The following is a 21,818-nucleotide window of genomic DNA, read 5'->3' as shown; positions in this document are numbered from 1 at the left end:
ATGCAATGCGCTACAGCCACATTATGACTAGAATGTAGATATTGTTGTCTTGAAGCTCGACTTTTTTTATTAGATGTTTTCTTTATACAATATCTCCTTTCCCAGTTTCCCCTCCAAAAAAATAAAAATAAAATAAAATAAAATAAGAAAACAAAAACAAAAACAAACTGCTGTTCCCTCCCCTCTCCACACCACCTTCTCCTGCTTGATGGCCCTGGCATTCCCCTACACTTGGGCCAAGGGCCTCTTCTCCCATTGATGACTGAATTGACCATCCTCTTCTATACATATGCTACTGGAGCAATTAGTCCCATAATGTGTACTCTTTAGTTGGTGGTTTAGTCCCTGGGAGTTCTAAGGGTACTAGTTAGTTCATATTGTTGTTTGTCCTAAGGGGCTGCAAATCCTTCAGCTCTTTGGGTCCTTCTCTAGCTTCTTCATTGGGAACCCTGTACTAGGTCCAATGGATGTCTGTGAGCCTCTACTTCTGTATTAGTCACGTACTGTCAGAGCCTCTCAGGAGACAGCTATATCAGGCTCCTGTCATCTAGCACTTGCTAGCATCCACATTCCTTCATAAAAGAGGGAACAAAATACCCATGGAAGGAGTTGTAGACACTAACTATGGAGAAGAGACTGAAGGAAGGACAATGCAGAGACTGCTCCACCTGGGAATACTTCCCATATTCAGTCATCAAAACCAGACACTATTGTGGAAGCTCGACTTTTAATTGTCCAGAATTAAAAAGATTAACACTTTGCTCTTTAACTATTTTTTAACATTTTATTGATTCTTTGTGAGTTTCACATCATGCATCTCATTCCTGCTCATCTCCCAGTCTCCTTTGAATTTGCAGCATACCCCAATAAAACACACACACACTCACACACACACAACACATACAAACATGCACACACAGAAATAGCAAGAAAAACAAAGCATAGAAAACATATCATCATGGAAATTGTAGTATGTTGCAGTGTGTCTCACATTATATGTATCTGTCCACACATCTTTACTTGCAAAATGTTCATTGCACTGAGGCATTGGTCTGGTTTGAGATCCAAGGCTTCTGTGACATCATCAGTATTAGATCTTCATCAGGACTCCTAATTATTTTGTAGTTACACTGTGTCATAAAGATCCTGAAGCTTTCAAACAGCAGGACTGACCTTTTCACACATTACAACCATTTGAAGATGATAAAAATTTGGAGATAGGCCAATTCAGAAATCTGGATCTGAGCCTGGGTGGTAGTTGAGGCCGCTGGCTCTCCCTTATCCACACCACCAGACAAACTCTACAGTACTGTTCCTGCATGGTCACCCAATGGTGTCTTTGACAGGAGGCAGGGTCAGTTCTCCTGTTACCATGGCCTCAGAGTCAGCTCACCTACATCCATCCTTCCAGAGCCAGCTCCATTGTGCTGCCCAGTCAAGGTGCTAGGCTCATTCTCTCAAGTGCTGCAGCCTGTAAGGTGCTGAGAAGGCTCTACCGCATTCATGGCCTTTCTTGAGGCTGGCTCATCCCTGCCTTTGTCATTAGGGCCAACTGCATTGCCCAAGTAAGGTGCTACACACTAGCTTTCCTGCTCTCATGACTTCCGGGACAGATCTCCTGGATAGTACAGGAGGTTAAAGGGCTGGCAGGAGTGGGAGGCATCACCCACACACTCATTCCACCTCAAGGCAGAGTATCAGTGTCAGCTTTCCCACTACTTTACCCTCAGGTCTGGCATACTTAATGCCCTCTTAACCAGAGTCAGCGCTACTTTGCTCTACAGGTGAGGTCCAAGGCTAGCTCTCCCAAGTGTTGCAGCTAGTGAGGGGAAGGTGTAATTCTCATGAGCTCAGGACCCTGTGGGCAGCTTTCCTGACTGCCACAGGTGTCAAGGAGCTGGGGATGGCCTGTGAGGGGACCATCACTTCTGTGTCTGTGGTACCACACTGCAGACAAATGGTAGGGTCAGCTCTCCCACACTGACAGGCTAGCAGGCCCATCTTACCCACACTCTTGCCACCAGAGCCAGCCCTATTGTGTGGCACCGGCTGCCTGCATCCAATAAGGAGTGAGTACAGTTATACACATCCCCTGGACACCCATGTGGTCCCCTATAGCTGCCCCAACCAGGAACATCACATAGGAATATTCTCTAGTGGTAATATGAGCCATGGACCCAGCTGTTTTGTAGCCATACTCAGAATGGCCCTCAGGAGCAGCTGAAGCTGGGACCCCACCCCACTCCCAGGTGGTAGGTCTGGATTGTGACAAGAAGGTACTCCTCTTTGTTCTCAAGTCTCCAACTTGATCTCTCTTCAAATGCTAAAGTTGTTCCACTTTTCTTTCTAGCCTATCTGATCAGCACATACTCACACTTTATGGTGGCTCCTGCTGTAGGCTGGTCATGTGGTTTACAGTCCCTTGGGTGACAATACTCCATCCATGCTAAGTGATGTGGAGTGGCTACAAGCAGGTATCTAGGTCCTTGTTGGATGGCAGGTCTGTGAGTGGCATGGTGATCAGCAGGTCCCTGTTTGCCTTCCTCCTCCCCTGCTGGGATACCTGGATTTGATTTGATGTGAAGTGATTTTTATGAGTCCTGGGCATAAGACAGCTCTGACCACCAAGGCGGGCACCAAGCTAAGATGAACAAAGGACTGCCATCTGCTCTGCCCCTGACTGATAGAAGAACATCACCACTAGCCAGGTATCTCTTTGCCCATTGCTGGGGATGGGGGGAACTTTGCCCTTAACAAATGATGCAATACTTGTTAGCCATATAAAGAACATTTTCAGATGTTTTCTGTGACTCTAATTTCATGGTCCTGACTTAGACTTATATGTTTAGGTATGTGATGAAAAAGAGAAAAAGAAACTGTTATAATTAGTGGAAATTTCACATTTAACCAAACAAGTAAAGTCTATTCAATCTACAATTAGACTAAAAACGATATTCTCTGAACACTTTTTTTCTCCCACTCAAATATAAATTTGAAATATTGTTTTATAATATAAACCACACAAATATTTACAGACATATGCATGCACACATACACACAGATACACATGCATAAACATGCATATAATACAAATATACACAAGCATGTTGTATGCACATATAGGCAACTAAATTTATAATTATGCCAATGGCTCAACAGCTAATGATGTTCATGACCTAGAAAGTAATTTGAATATTTACTTCACTGTACAATTACATACTGAATAGTTTTGAAAAGCATTTCTTTCAAATTATAGGTAATTAAGTTGAATCTTCTTTTCAAGGAGTATTTATTTAAGCAGTGAATTATATTAATTATTTAAGACACCTTTTCAAGAAATGTGACCAGTTTTAATCCATATTTCCAAATAATTCCAAAGGAACACATTTATTAAATTCTTCCATTAGGTTCTTGTCATTGATATTGGTGTATATGCTCTGACCTTTGGAAAAAAATGAAATTTTCAGAGATTCAACATTAAAAATGAATATTCAACTGTAATAGAAGACAAAGTTGCTTTAATATTATTGACTTTCAGAATTTGCTATTGCCTATCACTTTAATCAGCCCTCTCAATAGAAATAAATAAATAAATCAATACATCTGTAAGAAAAACACATGGGACTTCTGAAAATTCACGTGTAGAGACTTTGAGTTAATTTCTGACTCAAGCACAATGGCTTAACAGCAGAAAGAGTTCTGAACTGTGACCTAGAATCTAGTTAGAGGCAAGGGGTCAAGATTCTTATGCAGAGTACTCCCTGACTTCCATTTTATGAGTACAAAGCACCTACACTCAGGACTTACTGCAAAATCACCTTCCAAGATTTCCAAGATTAATTGGATATGTCCTTTTTTTTTTTTAATACATTACATTTGGTAAGATGTTATAGATAACTACAAGTCAAAAGTATAAATGAAATTTGTTCAGTGAGTCCTGGTATTACCAAAAGATGCTATATATGATTATAAGGGGTCCTAGTATATGAGATGGATTTCACAGGGGTCTGGAAGCAAAAGGGAGTATGGAATTGTCAGACTTAACAAGTAAAACGGTACAAATCCCTTAAGAATGCTGAATATTTTTAACATTTTACACATGTATGTTTGAGTGACACTAGTGTGCATATTTAGAGGGGAATTTGTTCAAGAGTTATTTTAGGGTTTTCATTGCTGTGAGAAGACACCATGACAACAGCAATTATTTTAAAGGAAAACAAGACAGCTCACACTAAAGAGTTTTTGTCCATTATCAACACTCAGGAAACATGGTGGCTCATGGGCAGACATGCTGGAGAGGTGGCTGAAGAGTGCTATATCTGGATTGGTAGAAGACAGGAAGAGATAGTGACATTATCCTGGTTGAGTATCTAAAGCCTCAAAGCCCACTTCCAATTACATGCTTCTTCTATAAGGACACACCTACTCCAACAAGGACACACCTCTTAATAGTGCCACTTTTTTTGGATCTATGAGAACCATTTCCATTCAAACTACCACAATAATTATTTTAAAATTTTGTTTATGATGTAGAATGTCCCACCATCTCTGTAAAGTGAAATTGGAATAAAGAGTGGGTAAGTAGGGGCTGGTGAGACGGCTCAGCGGGTAAGAACACCGACTGCTCTTCCAAAGGTCCTGAGTTCAAATTCCAGCAGCCACATGGTGGCTCATAACCACTCGTAATAATATCTGACACCCTCTTTTCGTACATCTGAAGACAGCTATGGTGTACTTATTTATAATAATAAATAAATATTTGGGACTGAGCAAGCCAGGCAGACTGGAGTGAGCCTGAGCGAGCGGGTTGACCTGAGCGAGTGTAGGTCCTAAAAGTCAATTCCCAACAACCAGATAAAGTCTCACAACTATCTGTACAGCTACAGTGTGTACTCATATACATAAAATAAATAAATCTTTAAAATAAAAAGAGTAGGTAAGTATAATGTGAGTATATGTGAACTGATATCATAAAAATTATCACAACAGCTGTAGGAACTGCAATAATTAATGAATAGCATTCACTGAGCATCTATACAGTTTGCAGAACCTAGAGAAGTTGAGTGGTGCCTACATGGAGCCTTCATCCCTACATTTTAGTCTCTTTAGTTCAGGAAAGTACAGTATAGGCTATTGAAAGAGAAACCTGAATACCAACCCCTTCAGAAAACCCTCAACCTAAAATCTATCCTGCCTACAAGACATGCTGGGGCAATCCTGGCACAGATCTTGTGGGACTAGTCAATCAATGTTTGGTTTTACTTAAAGCTCATGTCATTAGAAGGAGCCTATGTCTCCACACTGCCTGAATGGCCAGGAACTACAGACCATATACCTCAGAACTAAGGATGATTGGCAAAAATAAATAAATAAATAAATAAATAAATAAATAAATCCTAATGATGTTCTACAATACTCATTGATCCGTGCCTTGTTGAGTCCTCATCAGAGAGCCTTCCGCTAGCAGCAGGTGAGAGTAGCTGCAAACAGCCACAGCCAGACACTTCGCAGAGAATCTAAATTGGAGGTCCCTATTAAGTCCCTGACTTAGGAGCTCTAGGAAATCCACAGAAGAGGTGAGAAAAGATTGCAGGAGTAAGAGGGTTTGGAAACACTAGGAGAACATGTCCCACTGAATGAGCTAAGCAGACATCATATGAGATCACAGAGATTGAAGTGGTAAGCATGCGGCCTTCATGGATATATATTTTATGACCATTAGATGTTTTTAATGGTGTTTTTGTGGGAGTCCTTAGAGGAGAAGAAGTGTGTCTCTGACTATCTTGCCTACTCTTGAGACTGTTCTCCTCCTACTGGGTTGTCTTGTTTAGTCTCAATATGAAGGTTTTGCCTCCACTTTTTCTACCTTACCTTGTCGATTTTTATTGTTGTCACTTTTTAAAAAAAATTTTGCCTCTACTTCTGTATTAGTCGGGTACTGTCAGAGCCTCTCGGGAGACAGCTATATCAGGCTGGAGTGCTCTTACTTCAGTCTCTGCTCCATAGTTAGTCTCTGTGAAGGTTCTGTGCCCCAGTGTAAGGGAATACCAGGGCCAGTAAGCGGGAGAGGGTGGGGTGGTGAGCAGGGGAAGGGGGGGAGGAAACATGGGTTTGTTCTTGTTGTTTTTTGAGGTTTTTTTTTTGGAGGGGAAACTGGGAAAGGAGAAATCATATGACATGTAATTAAAGAAAATATCTAAGAAAAAAAAGAAAAAAATTTTTTTGCCTCCTCATTTCTGAAGGGAAATGAAGGGGAGAGGATCTGGAGGAGAGGGTTGGTGGGGAACAGCTGTGTGGGGTAGAGGGATGGGAAAATGTGGTTTGAATATATTATATTAAGGAATAATCTGTGTTCAATAAAAAAATAAAGGAGGAGGAAAAGGAAAAAAGTTTGTGGTGGCAATGAACTTTAGGCAAATATGAAACTTTCTTGCTCCATTACTTCTCATATATGCCTGATATAATAGCAAAACATTAATGTAGAGTTTTATTTTTATTTTACAGACTTTATTATGAAATTAATAAATATAAAATATAGTACATTAAAGATACAAAATGTATAACTATAAAGTGAAAAGCTACAATCACATAGCACACAGATTGCCTTTGTAATTAAACATATATATGAACATATTATAGACTCAATGTATGTTTAAAGTTTTGAATACTGCTGTACATCTATGACTCAGTAAAAGCAATATATTCCAATAAAACAAGATGATAGTATCATTTTATAGGTTGAGTAGTGTTTTATTGTCCGTATTGATCCTTACTCAAGCAGATTTCTATTTTTTAAGGTTCAGATTACAATTATGTATATACTATTACAAATAATGCTGTAATAAGCCAAAATGAGGTTATTCTGATACATTCATAAGGTAAATTTTTAAAGTACAGTTAGGTGATATGATAATCATATATTCTTTCACCATTCTCTTTTATTGGTCCTTCCCTTGTTCATTCACTCACATTTTCAATCCCTTTTTCTCCTTTCTTTGACTATTATCTTTAGACAGACTCTAATGTAGCTCACTATGTAACTGAGGGTTGCTTTGAAGTATTTATTTATTTATTTATTTATTTATTCATTCACTTTATATCAGGATCAAAAGCCCCTGACCAGTACCTCCTCTCCTCTGAGTCCCACCATCACATGCTCCTCCCCTCTCCTCTTCTTTTCTTTATCAGGAAAGGAGTGCTCCCATGGGTACCAACTCACTCTCCATACATCAATTTGCAGCAGAACTAGGCACATACTCTTCCAGTGAGGCTAGAAAAGGTAGCCCAGCTAGGGGAAATTGATCCAAAGGCAGGCAACAGAGGTCAGAGAGAGGCCCCATTCCAATTGTTAGGGGACCCACATAAAGACCAAGCTGCACATCTGATACATTTGTGGGGGGCCCTAGGTTCAGCCTATGCATGTTCTTTGGTGCGTGGTTCAGTCTCTGTGACCCCACATGGTGCCAGCGTAGTTGATTCTGTATGTCTTCTTATGACGTACTTTACCCCTCTGGCTTCCTCAGTCATTCCCCCAACTCTTCCCCAAGATTCCCTGACCTCTGTCTAATGCTTGTGTGTGGGTCTCTGCATCTGCTTTCATCAGCTACTGGATGAAGTCTCTCAGAAAACAGTTGTTAGGATCCTATCTGCAAGCATAACAGTATCATTAATGGTATCACAGGTGCACTATCTCCCATGGGATGGGTCTCTTGTTGGACCTGTCATGGGTTGGCCATTCCCTCAATCTCTGTTCCATCTTTATCACTGCACTTCTTGTATGTAAAGCAAACTGTGGTTCTAAGGTTTTGTTGGCAGTTTGATGTTCTCCTAGCTTCCTCTGGAAGGCCCACCAGGCTACAGAAAGTGGCCACTTCAGGCTCCATATCCCCAGCTGCTTGCAGTCTCAGCTAAGGTCACCCTCACAGACTCTAGGGAGCTTCCCCCAACCCAGGTCTTCAGTTTGTCCCAGAGATGCCCTGTGCTCCAGTCGATGTTAGTTCCCTCTCCTAGACCTTCCCATCTCTCCTCATACTTGATCCCCACCCATGTTCCTGGCCCCAACTTCTCCCACCTATGTTCATCCCTTTATCCACCTCCAACGTTATTTTTATTTCCCCTTTTCATTGAGATTCAAGCATCCTCCCTTTTTCCATGACTCATTACTTAGCTTCTTTGGATGGGTGAATTGTAGCCAGGTTATCTAGTACTTTATCGATTATAAATAATCTCCATTTATAAATGAGTATATATCATGTGTCACTTTCTGGGTCTGACTTACCTCACTCAGGATGATCTTTTTTACCTCTGTCCATTTGCCTGAAAATTTCATGATATCTTTCAATTTAATAGCTGAGTAGTATTCAGTTGTGTAAATGTTTACATTGTCTTTATTCATTCTTCTGTTGAGGGGCATCTAGGTTGTTTCCAGTCTCTGACTTGAACTTTTGATTCTGCTGTCCTCAGACCCATGTGGAGCCAGCAATCAAACAAACATTCATTTTTTATTGCTGTGAAAACAACTTGTGAGACTTACCTTAAGTCATGAAAGGTGTATCATGTCTCAAAAGTTATAACCTATAATTATATTAATTGTATGCATGAATTGCTTTGGACCAGAGGTAAAGCAGAGTTTCACTACCTAGCAGACTGGACATGAAGTATAAAGCTATCCATCTCTATGCAATAAGAAAGCAGAGTGTGTGTATGGGGGAAGGAGGAGCACCACATCCTAGTGGTGTTCTGCCTCTGACTATATCTGACTTTCTACTATTCCTACCACCTCCTACCCAAACAGTATCAAAAGATGGAGAGCAAGTTTTCAACATATGAAGCCATAGGGGACATTTGATATTTCAATTCTATTGGATTAAACTTAAATTTAAATTCTATTCTGTGATTCTTTTAGAATTCTGGATTTATTTATCCAGAGTTGCATTCTGAGATGATTTTATGAGTTTCACTTCCTCTGAGACTGTCAGAGAATATTTGCTTCATTTTAAATTCACCATATTAACTATTTTATGTTTTTTTTTATTATTTTTAAAATTTCTTTTTCAGGAAGTTTAACATTTTGTTTAAAAAGTTATTCATGTATTTCCAATTCAGTATATTATTTTGTTTCCCCATTTCAACATTGTATTATTTACTTTGTCATATCTTCTAAGTATGTATTTTTTAATCCTATATTTCTTTCATGGTAATAATTAAGATATTCAATACTTTCAATTCTTTTGGAGTTAAATACTTAATATTTCTGTTGTTTCTTCAACAAAATTTCCCTAACTAAAAAACACATATGTTCTAAGTATGATATGACAGTTTACTTTTTTAGCTATGAAATTTGGGAAATTTATATGGGGATATAACAACTTATGATAAACAACTTTCCAAAAAGTTAGTTAATGAAGAACAATTACCTTTTTCAATGCATTAGGAATATATTAGTATAGATAGGGGTACAAATATAAACATATACTTATTATATGACTATGATTTTGCTGTGCCTTTCCTGTGATTTTGCTGTGGGGAGAGGTGAGCAAGCACCTCTTTACTACAGAGATGGCCCAGATTATAAACCAAAGAAATGATTCCACTCAAGCCTCAGTGAATTAGCTAGACTTTGTTGCATGAAAACAGGCCTTTTAGTTTGCTTTTTTTCCCCTTATTTTATTGGATCTTTTATTTATTTACATTTCAAATGTTCCCCTTTCCTGGTTTCCCCTCCAGAAATCCCTATCCCATCCTCCCTCCTCATGCTTCTATGAAGATGATCCCCCACGCACTCCCACCTCCATGCCCTGGCATTCCTCTACACTGGGGCATCAAGCCTTCACAGGATCAAAGAGCCTCTCCTGCCAATGATGCCATACTCTACTACATTTGCAGCTGGAGCCGTGGGTCTCTCCATGTGTATGTACTCTTTGGTTTATGGTTTAAACCCTGGGAGTTCTGGGGATTCAGGATGGTTGATATTGTTATTCTTTCTATGGGTTGCAAACCCCTTCAGCTCCCTTATCTAACTCCTCCATTGGGGACCCAATGCTCAGTCCAATGGTTGGCTTTGAGCATCTACTTCTTTATTTGCCAGGCTTTGGCAGAGCCTCTCAGGAGACAGCTATATCAGGTTCCTGCCACCAAACACTTCTTGGCATCCTCTATTGTATCTGAGTTTGGTGTCTATATAAGGAATAGATCCCTAGGTAGGGCAGTCTCTGGATGGCCTTACCTACAGTCTATGCTCCATACATTGTCTCCATATTTCCTTCCTAGAGTATTTTCCCCCTTCTAAGAAGGACTGAAGCATCCATCCACACTTTGGTCTTCCTTCTTGAGCTTCATGTGGTCTGTGAATTGTATCTTGGGTATTCTGAGCTTTTGGGCTAATATCCAGTTATCAGTGAGTGCATACCATCTGTGTTCTTTTATGACTGGGTTACATCAAGCAGGATGGTATTTTCTAATTCATTTAATTTGCCTAGAAATTTCAGAAAGTCGTTGTTTTTAATAGCTGAGTAGAACTCAATTGTGTAAATGTACCACATTTTCTGTATCCTTTCCTGTTGAAAGACATCTGTGTTATTGCCAGCTTCTGACTATTATATATGTCTGTTATGAACATAGTGGAACATGTGACCTTGTTATGTGTTGAAGCATCTTTTGGGTATATGCCCAGGAAAGCTGTAACTGCATCCTCTGGTAGTACTATGTCCAATTTTCTGAGGAACTACCAAACTGATTTCCAGAGTGGTTGTACCAGCTTGCAATCCCACCAACAATAACGGAGGGTTCCTTTTTCTCCACAACCTCTCCAGCATCTACAGTCACCTGAGTTTTTGATCTTAGCTATTGTGACTGGTGTGAGGTGGAATCTCAGGGTTGTTTTGATTTGCATTTCCCTACTGACTAAGGATATTGAACATTTCTTGAGGTGCTTCTCACCTATTCAGTATTCCTCATTTGAAAATTCTTTGTTTAGCTTGGTACTCCATTTTTAATAGGGTTATTTGGTTCTCAAGGGTCTAACTACTTGAGTTCTTTGTATATATTGGATATTAGCTCTCTATCAGATGTAGAATTGGTAAAGATCGTTTCCCAATATGTTGGTTGCCATTTTGTCCTATTAACAATGTCCTTTGCCTTACAGAAGCTTTGCAACTTTATGAGGTCCAATTTGTCAATTCTTGATCTTAGAGCTTAGACTATTGGTGTTCAGGAACGTTTCCCATGTGCCAGTGTGTTCAATGCTCTTTCCCACTTTCTCTTCAATGAGATTCACTGTATCCAGTTTTATGTGGAGGTTCTTGAGCCACTTGGACTCAAGCTTTGTACAAGGAGATAAGAATGGATATATTTGCATTCTTCTACATGCTGACCTCCAGTTGATCCAGCATCATTTGTTAAAAATTCTGTCTTTTTTCCCCACTGGATGTTTTTAGCTTTTTCGCCAAAGATCAAGTGACCATAGGAGTATGGATTCATTTCTGTATCTCTAATTCTGATCCATAGATCTATCTACCTTACTCTGTACGAATAACATGCAGTTTTTAATGACTATTGTTCTGTAATACAGCTTGAGGTATGGATGGTAATTCCCCCATGAAGTTCTTTTATTGTTAAGAATATCCCTTGCTCCCCTGGGTTTTTTGTTATTCCAGATGAATTTGCAAATTGCTCTTTCTAACTCTATGAAGAATTGAGTTGTAATTTTGATGGGGATTGCATGGAATCTGTTAATTGCTTTTTACAAGATGGCCATTTTTACTTTACTAATCCTGCCAATCCATGAGCACGAGAGATCTTTCCATCTTCTGAGATCTTCTTCAATTTCTTTCTTTAGAGACTTGAAGTTCTTGTCATTCAGACTTTTTTGTTTCTTGGTTAGAGTCACACCAAGTATGTAATATTATTTTAACTATTGTGAAGTGTGTAGTTTCCCTAATTTCTTTCTCAGCCTGTTTACCCTTTAAGTAGAGGAAGGCTACTGATTTGTTTGAGTTAATTTTATATCTGGCCACTTTGCTAAAGTTGTTTATCAAGTTCAGGAGTTCTCCAGTGGAATTTTTTGGTGTCACTTAAATATGCCAACATATCATCTGCAGATAGTGATGGTTTGACTTCTTCCTTTCCAATTTCTAGCCATTTGCCCTCCTTTTGTTGTCTAATTTATCTGCCTAGAACTTCAAGTACAATATTGAATAGGTCGGGAGTGAGTGGGCAGCCTTGTCTAGTCCCTTATTTTAGTGGGACTGCTTTGAGTTTTTCTCCATTTAGTTTGATGTTTGCTACTGTCTTGCTGTATATTGCTTTTACTATATTTATGTTTAGGTCTTGGATTCCTGATCATTCTAAGACTTTTAGCATGAAGGGGTGTTGAATTTTGTTAAATGCTTTCTCAGTATCTAATGAAATGATCATGTGTTTTTTTTTTCTTTGAGTTTATTTACATAGTGGATTATATTGATGGATTTCCATATATTGGACCATCCCTGCATCTGTGGGATAAAGCCTACTTGATCATGGTGGATGATCGTTTGATGTGTTCTTGGACTCGGTTTGTTAAGAATTTTATTGAGTATTTATTTTATTTTATTTTTAATTAATTTATTTTTTTACACTTCATATTGTATACTCCCTCATGTACCCTCCAACTGTTCCACATACCATACCTCCTCCCCACATTCCTGTCTTCATGTGGATGTACCCACCCCCTACCCTACCTGACCTCTAAACTCCCTGGGGCCTCCAGTCTCTTGAGGATTAGGTGCACCATCTCTGAGTTAACACAGACCCAGAAATCTTCTACTATATATATGTGTGTGGGGGGGCTCATATCAGCTGGTGTATGCTGCCTGTTCTTGATCATGGTAGATGATTATTTTGTTGTGTGCTTGGACTCAGTATGTGAGAATTTTATTGAGTACTTTTGTATCAATATTCTTATGTGAATTCACTCTGAAGTTCTCTTTCTTTGTGTGGTTTAGGTATGAGCTTAATTGGAACTTCATAGAATGGGTTGTGTTTCTTCTGTTTCTATTTTGTGGAATAGTTTGAAGAGTATTGGTATTAGGTCTTCTTTGTATGTCTGATAGAATTCTTCACTAAATCTATCTGTTCCTGGGCTTTTTTTTTTGGTTGGGGGACTTTTAATAACTGCTTCTAATTCTTTAGGGGTTATAGGAATGTTTAGATTGTTTATCTGACCCTGATTTAACTTTGGCACCTTTTATCTGTCTAGTCAATTGTCCAGTTCTTCCAGATTTTGAGTTTTGTTGAGTATAGGCTTTTGTAATAGTATCTCATGATTTTTCAAGCTTCTTTAATTTCTGTTGTTATGTCTCCCTTTCATTTCTGATTTTGATAATTTAGATACTGTCTCTATGCCCTCTTATTAGTCTGGCTAAAGGTTTACCTATCTTGTTGATTTTCTCAAAGAACCAGATCCTGGTTTTGTTGATTCTTTATATACTTATTTTTGTTTCTACTTGGTTAATTTCAGCCCTGAGCTTGATTATTTCCTGCTGTCTCCTACTCATGGGTGTATTTGCTTCTTTTTATTCTAAAGCTAGATACCTTTCTCCCAATATCCAGTTGTATCTCTTCAGTTAACTGCTTGATTCCTTTGGTATATAGAGACTTTTAAACTCAATTATCTTCTATTTCCTAATTCATAGTATCATTGCCTGTGCTAGTAGAGATCCTTTTAGAGTGCCCTTATTTCTTGAAACATTTACTGATATACACTACTATCAACATCAAGGTGTTTTCTCATTTATCAATACCTTTGATATATTTTAGGTGGCTTTCATATAGGTTAATATATATATATTAATAATTTCAATTCTTTTTACATATGAATATCTAGTTTTCCTGCCAAAGTTTAAAATACTACCTTTAATTTGGTATAATTTCTTGACACTTTTGCCAAACTTTATGTGGATGTAGTTTTGTAGTCTTTATACGTTGCCTGTCCTGTTCTTTTGGTCTACATATCTGCTTTTATGCCATAACATAAAGTTTTTGTTACTATGGTTCTGTAATGTAACTTGAGGTTAGGTACCACCAACATTTATCTTTCTGCTTACGATTATTTTGGATATATTTTACATGAATATGATCCTAATATTGTCTTCACTAATTCTTTAAACTATGTCTCTCAAATGTTAATGGCATTTGTGTTGAATCTGTAGCTCAGTTTTGATAATATAGTCATTTCCATAGCATTATTTCTGGCAATTCTTGAACACTAGAAGCCTTTCCATCTTCTAGTGTATTATCAAATTTCTATATTTAATGTTTCAATTACAATGGTCCTTGACTTCTTTTGTTAGACTCATTCCTAGGTACATTTGGTTGAAATTATCATGAATAAAATTGTATTTTTCCCCTGATGGATGTCCTTCATGATATGTTTGTTATTGGTATACAGAAAAGCTGCACCCTGCTAAAAGTATTTATCAGATCTAAGAGAGTTGGTGTCTTGTAAGTTGAGGGTCATATCATCTACAAATTGGAATACAGTTCCCTTTTTTAACTATTTGTATACCTTTTTATTTCTTTGTTTTATTGCTCTAGCTAGGATGTTAAGCACCATATAGAGTAAGATTGGATACGGAATACCTGTGTTCAAGATTTAAGGGAAATAGTTTTATTTATTTATTTTTGTATTTAGTATATTATTAGCTACCACTTATAAATATGGTATGTTCCCTCTGGGCTTTTATAATGACATTTTGTTGGACTTTTTCAGATGCTCTTGTTAGTGAGAAAGTTATGTACTTAAGTCTAAAATAGACAATATATTATATCAATCTAGATATCTACTAAGAAAGGAATAGATAAAGAGAATGTGCTACATATACACATCGAAATTGTATTCATCTTTAAAGACAAAATAAACCTGTGGCATTAGAGTAAACACAAGAGCTCCTTCCTGGACCATGCTGAGTGGTCTGGCTGGAAGAAAGACACCCAATAACCTGCCACATGCTTGCTGGACATAACAGGCAGAAGAAAGACAGCTAAGCAGCATCCACAAGTGCTTCTAAGACAAATGAATTGCAATGGATTGATGGAAAAGATGGAATACAGGGTGGAGAGGTGTTACAGAAAGTGAAGATGAGGGTTTCATACACTGGAGAAAGGTGGAAGTGGAGACTAGATGGATGTGAGGAATATGAGGAGGTCATGGTAATGTTCTGGCCTAGGTAGCTTCCATGGGTCATGTCTGGGTCCATGGTCCTGATGCAGCTAGGATTTGTGTCAATATCTATAGCCCAAGATATCACTAAAAGTCAAGAAGATGTCCTTTCCTTAGGCTGACCCTGGATATAATGTGGATATCTGAGTGCTGTGCCACCAATGAGCGGGTAATGGCATTCTGACTGAGTAGCCTATACTGCCATCTGTAGCAATGGGGACATCCAGGCCCATGATACAAGTCCTTCTAAGACAAATGAATTGCAATAGAGAAATTACAATGTGGTGGCTGTATCTGGGTCCATGGTCCTATAGCATCCGGGGTCTGTGTTGACATCCAGGTCTTTGTTACCACTGAAGGCCATGCAGAGGGTCTGGACTGCTACTTAAGGCACCATATTAAGATGTTCCTATGCCTTAAAAACCACCACACTCAGAATGAGTAGGCTGGAGAGCTTACTCTGGTGGAGGTGGTTCAGAAGACCTGATTGGCTGATCTTCTCAGCTATTTCCCAGACCCAGATCCAGGACTTTGAGTTGTCCCATTACAATGTCTACCTTATCTATGATCTGCTGGCACATGTGAAAGAGGTATACCTGTAGATCCAAAGCTGTAGGATCTGCATGACTCAGGGTAGCAATAGGATATGTAAGAGAAGTCCCCATGAGCATTCAGTATGGAGAGAAGCAGGAGCCAGAGACCTTGAAACAGACTCATTGAAATGAAGATTTGAGTTGAAGATATGTAAGGGTACACTGTGTGGCACACTGACATACTACAGTTTACCTTTTCCATTTTTTTCTTTGTTTTTTATTTTGTCTTTCATAAATTAATTTATTTTTATACTTCACATTCCATTCCTCACCCCCGATCCACCTTCTGACTGCTCCACATCCCACACCTCCTCCCCACTTGCCTGTCTCTACCCCTACACCTGACCTCTAATCTCCCTACGGCCTCCTGTCTCTTGAGGGTTAGGTGCATCATCTTTGAATGAACACAGACCTGGAAGTCCTCTACTGTATGTGTATTGGGGGCTTCATATCAGCTGCTGTACCTTTACTGTTTGGTGGTCCAGTGTTTGAGAGATCTCAGGGGTCCAGATTTATTAAGACTGCTGGTCCTCCTACAGGATTGACCTTCTGTCCATTGGTTGGGTGTAAATGTCTCCACCTGACTCTTTCAGCTGCATGGTGGGTCTTTTGGAGGGCAGCCATGCTAGGTCCCTTTTTGTAAGTGCTCCACAGCCTCAGTAATAGTGTCAGGCCTTGGGACCTCCCCTTGAGCTAGATCACACTCTTGGCTTGTCTCTGAACCTTCTTTTCCTCAGGCTCTTCTCCTTTTCGATCCCTGTACTTCTTTCAGACAGGAACAATTATGGGTCAGAGATGTGACTGTGTCATAGCAACCGCATCCCTCACTTTCTGCTGATGGTGGGCTCTAAGTTCCCTCTCAGTACTGGTGGGCATTTCATCTAAGGTCCTTTTCTTTGATTCCTGAGATTCTCCTATCTCCCAGTCTCTGGTGCATTCTGGAGGGTCCCCCCAACCTCCTATTTCCTGTGATTACCTGTTTCCATTCTTTCTGCTGACCCTCAGGACTTCAGTCCTTTTCCCTCACCTAATACCAGGTCAGGTTCCCCTCTCCCCACCACTCCCTATCTCTGACCAAATTCTCTCTCAGATCCCTCCCTCCCTACTTGTTGTTGCTTTCTTCTCTCTCTCAAGTTTGACAGAGGTGTCCTCACTTAGGCACTTCAACTTGTTGACTTTTTAGAGTTTGTGGACTGTATCTTGGGTATTCTGTAATTCTTTTTCTAATATCCACTTATTAGTGAGTAGATACCATGCATGTCCTTTGGGGTCTGAGTTACCTCACTCAGGATGATATTTTCTAATTCCGTCTATTTGCCTGCAAAACTCAGGATGTCCTCATTCTTAATTGGTGAATAATATTCCTGTGTAAATGAACCACAGTTTCTGTATCCATTATTCTGCATGGGACACCTAGATTGTTTCCAGATTCTGGCTATCACAAATAAGGCCACTATGAACATAGTGGAACCTGTGCCCCTGTGGCATGGTGGGGAATCTTTTGGGTATATTCCCAAGAATGTTATACCCATGTCTTTGGGTAGATATATTTCTAATTTTCTGAGGAACCTCCAGATTGATTTCCAGGGTGGTTGTACTAGTTTGCAATCCCACCAGCAATGGAGGAGTGTTCCTCTTTCTCCACATCATCTCCAACATGTGTTGTCACATGAGGTTTTGATCTTAGCCATTCTGATTGGTGTAATGTGGAATCTCAGGGTTGTTTTGATTTGCATTTCTCTGATCACTAAGGACTTTGAACATTTCTTTAGGTACTTCTCAGCCATTCAAGATTCTTCAGTTGTGAATTCTTGGTTTAGTTCTATAACCCATTTTTTGATTGGGCTGTTTGGTTTTTTTGGTGATTATCTTCTTGTTTTCTTTATATATTTTAGATATTAGTCCTCTATTGGATGTGGGGTTAGTGAAGAATTTTTCCCAATCTGTAGGTTGCCAATTTGTCTTATTGACTATATCCATTGCCTTACAGAAGCTTTTCAGTTTCACAAGATCCCATTTATCAATTCTTGATTTTAGAACATGAGCTATTGGAGTTCTGTTTAGGAAATTTCCCCATGTGCCAATGAGTTCAAGGTTCTTTCCCACTTTCTCTTCTATTAGATTCAGTGTATCTGGTTTTATGTTGAGGTCTTTGATCACTTGGACTTGAGCTTTGTATAAGGTGACAAATATGGTTTTATTTTCATTCTTCTACATACAGACAGCCAGTTAGACGAGCACCATTTATTGAAGATGCTTTCTTTTTTCCATTGTATATTTTTTGGCTTCTTTGTCAAAGATCAAGTGACTGTAATTGTATGGTTTTATTTCTGGGTCTTCAAATCTATTCCATTGATCAACTTTTCTGTTTCTGTATCAATACCATGAAGTTTTTATCACTATTGTTCTGTAGTAAAGCTTGAGGTCAGGGATTGTGATTCCTCCAGCCATTCTTTTATCCTTAAGTATTGTTTTCACTATTCTGTGTTTTTTGCCTTTCCAGATTAGATGAATTTGAAAATTGTTCTTTCCATGCCTTTGAAGAATTGTGTTGGTATATTGGTGGGGATTGCATTGAATCTGTAGATTTCCTTTGGTGGGATGGCCATTTTTACTATGTTACTTCTGCCAATCCATAAGCATGGGAGATCTCCCTATTTTCTGAGATCTTCTCTGATTTATTTCTTGAGAGACTTGAAGTTATTGTCATACAGGTCTTTCACTTGTTTGGTTAGAGTTACACTGAGATATTTTATATTATTTGTGGCTATTGTGAAGGGAGTTGTTTCCCTAATATCTTTCTCACCCTGTTTACTATTTGTATAAAGGAAGGCTATTGATTTATTTCAATTAATTTTATATCTGGCCACTTTGCTGAAGTTGCTTATCAGCTGGAGAATTTTTCTGATAGAATTTTTGGGGTAACTTATGTATACTATCATATCATCTACAAATAGTGTTACTGTTATTTCTTCTTTACCAATTTGTATCCCCTTGAACTCTTTTTGTTTTTGTCTTATTGTTCTAGTTAACACTTCGAGTACTATACTGAATAGATATGGAGAGAGTGGGCATCCTTGTCTCTGATTTCAGTGGAATTGCTTCAAGTATGTCTCCATTTAATTTGATATTAGTTGTTGGTTTGCAGTCAATTACTTTTATTATGGTTAGGTATGTACCTTGAATTGCTGATCTCTCCAATACTTTTAACATGAAGGGGTATCGTATTTTGTCAAATGCTTTTTCTGTATCTAAGGAGATGATCATGTGATTTTTTTCTTTGAGTTTGCTTATATAGTGGATTATATTAACAGATTTTCGTATATTAAACCAAACTTGTATCAGAGTAATTGTGGCTTCATAGAACAAGTTAGGTAGTGTTCCTTCTGTTTCTATTTTATGGAATAGTTTAGGGAAAATTGGTATCAAGTCTTCTTTAAAGGTCTGGTAGAATTCTGCACTAAATCCATCTGGCCCTGGGCTTTTTGGGGGGAGGGGAGTTTTAATGACTTCTTCTATTTCCTTGTGTAATTTGGGCTTGTTTAGATACTTTACCTGCTCTTAATTTAACTTTGGTATGTGGCATCTGTCTAGAAAACCATCCATTTCATCTAGATTTTGCAGTTTTGTTGAATATAGACTTTTATAGTAGAATCTGATGATATTTTGGATTTCTTTTAGTTAATTTGGCTAGGGGATTACCTATCTTGTTGATTCTCTCAAAGAACCAGCTTTTGGTATTGTTGATTATTTGTATTGTTGTCTTTGTTTCTAATTGGTTGATTTTGGCCCTGAGTTTGACTATTTCCTGCCATCAACTCCTCTTGGGTGAGTTTGCTTCTTTTTGTTCTAGAGCTCTAGGGTGTGCTGTTAAGTTGTTTGTATAAGACCTCTCCAGTGTTTTTACCAGGGCATTTAGTGCCATGAACTTTCCTCTTAGCATTGCTTTCATTGTGTTCCATAAATTTGGATATGATGTGTCAACATTGTCATAAAATTCCAGGAAATCTTTAATTTCTTTCTTTCTTTATTCCCTGACCAAGTTATCATTGACACGCTACAGTTTTCTCAACAATTTTTTCTTTTTTTTGGTTCTTGATTTGATTGATTTTTTTTATCTTTTTATTCTGTCTTATTTTATTTTCTTTCATGGGGGAGGTTACAAGGGTACAGGTCAGATATAAAGAGATAGAGAGATGAGTGGGTTTGGGGAGCATGATATGAAATTCACATAGAATAAATAAAATGCTTTTAAAAAACACAAAAATGGATAAAACTACAGATGATTCTATTAAGCAAAATAATCGATACTCAAGACAAGTGCTGCATATTTTCTTCATATTAAGAATATTCCCCATTTCCATTTTCATTGTTATGGACACCAGAGAGTGTACTAATATATTGCCTCTGAATGAATACATATATGTATAAAGTCCCTTTCCACTTGATTGCTAATGTATGGCAAGTGTAAGAAAAATTCCAATTTTTACTCAGAGAGAGATTTATCACCATAACTTAACCTAGTACAGTCTATATAATAAAATATCTTATATTTTTTTTTTACAAAGCTCCACACTATGATACACATAGGCACTGGTGGTATTTATATCTGTGTAAACTAAAGAAAAGTTTTGATAAATGTGTTTTCAGATTGGTATAATTATAGCACAAGAACCACCCACTAAACTGCTTTTAGTGTATTTCATGTACTATGCTTAAAGCATGATAAAACATCTGATGTATATATTAGATTAGACTATAGCCATTTATCTGAAGATAAGTTACATGTAAGAGAATATCTTCTCCATTGTTTTATATTTCTTTATATATTTTTTCAGCACTTGTAAACTATAGTACTTTTTATCTCATACTCAGTAGTCAAGTTTTTTATTTCTGTCTCATGGTTTATAATTTGGATAGCACTTTCAGTACCTGTTTTAAAATAGCATTGTCTTTGTATTACTCTTTATGTTAATGTGAATTAATATAGTATGTTATCATTACTTGTGATACTGAAACTTCACTGAAAAATATGTATCATGTCAAGAAAGTAACCTTCCATTCTGGTAACTTCAATACCTGCCCTTTGTTTTTTATTAAGAAGTATTCAAAGGGATCAAGTTGCATTTTTCAGGGAAGTGTTTTTATTGTTTCATTTATTGGTTTGATAATTAAGAAAATTTAGAGGATGGCCTAGTTGGTCTTCAAAGGGAGGAGAGGCCCTTGGTCCTGTTTAGGTTCTATGCCCCAGTGTAGAGGAATGCCAGGGCCAGGAAGCAGGAGTGGGTAGGTTGGTGAGCAGGGGAAGGGGGGAGGGAACAGGTTTTTGTTTTTTTTTCTGAAGGGGAAACCAGGAAAGGAGATATCATTTAAATTGTAAATAAAGAAAATATCTAATAAAAAAAAAAGAAAAATTCTCCATCAGATTTGCTATAGACATATACGTAGAGCTTAGTCTTGATTAATGTTTGATGTGGGTAAGCTCACCTCACTAGGCATGTTGCAATACTTGAAGTGATGGAACTAGGTTATATAGGGAAGCAGGCTGAGCAAGCCATGAGGAGAAAGCTAACAAGAAGCACTCTTCTTTAGCCTCTGCTTTAGTACTAATCTCCAGGTTCTTACCTTATGCTCCTGCACTCACTTCCCTAGATGATGAACTACAAGCTCTAAGGCGACATAAACCATTTTTTCTACAAGTTCTTATGGATCATAATTTTTGTCACAGCAATATGAAGTGGGGGAAAACATTAATAATGACCTATTTGTGCTTGATATTAATAGATTTGCTGGATATCAGCATAGTAATAAATGCCAACTGATGTACTGCTACCTAGGTGATTTTTTCTTTTAGTATTATGTTTTCCTGAATATTTTTACTGTTAGTATGAAACTAAAATGTATAGCCCTAGAGAATAATACAGTCTTGGAAAAACAAACATATATTAGAATACTTGCTTCCAGATCAGCAGAAGTGGAAACACTTTCTTTTGCAAAGGTTAGTTTCTAAGACCAAAAGATGAAGTGTG

General features: G+C 38.1%; 1 long non-coding RNA gene and 1 other non-coding gene across 2 annotated transcripts in view; one reads left to right on the top strand and one right to left on the bottom strand.

The window, feature by feature from the left end:
* Nucleotides 1–21,818, top strand: part of LOC116092273 — a 96,771-nt gene that overhangs the window by 32,294 nt on the left and 42,659 nt on the right. The gene's annotated exons all lie outside the window — the stretch shown is intronic.
* Nucleotides 2,592–2,734, bottom strand: LOC116092743. The gene has a single exon (XR_004119459.1). It is a non-coding gene; the product is annotated as a small nucleolar RNA SNORA48 (small nucleolar RNA).

The sequence above is a fragment of the Mastomys coucha genome, unplaced genomic scaffold, assembly GCF_008632895.1.
Source record: "Mastomys coucha isolate ucsf_1 unplaced genomic scaffold, UCSF_Mcou_1 pScaffold15, whole genome shotgun sequence".
Taxonomy (NCBI): domain Eukaryota; kingdom Metazoa; phylum Chordata; class Mammalia; order Rodentia; family Muridae; genus Mastomys; species Mastomys coucha.
Note: the sequence above shows the minus strand (reverse complement) of the source record. Positions and strands in the feature narration are given on the sequence as shown.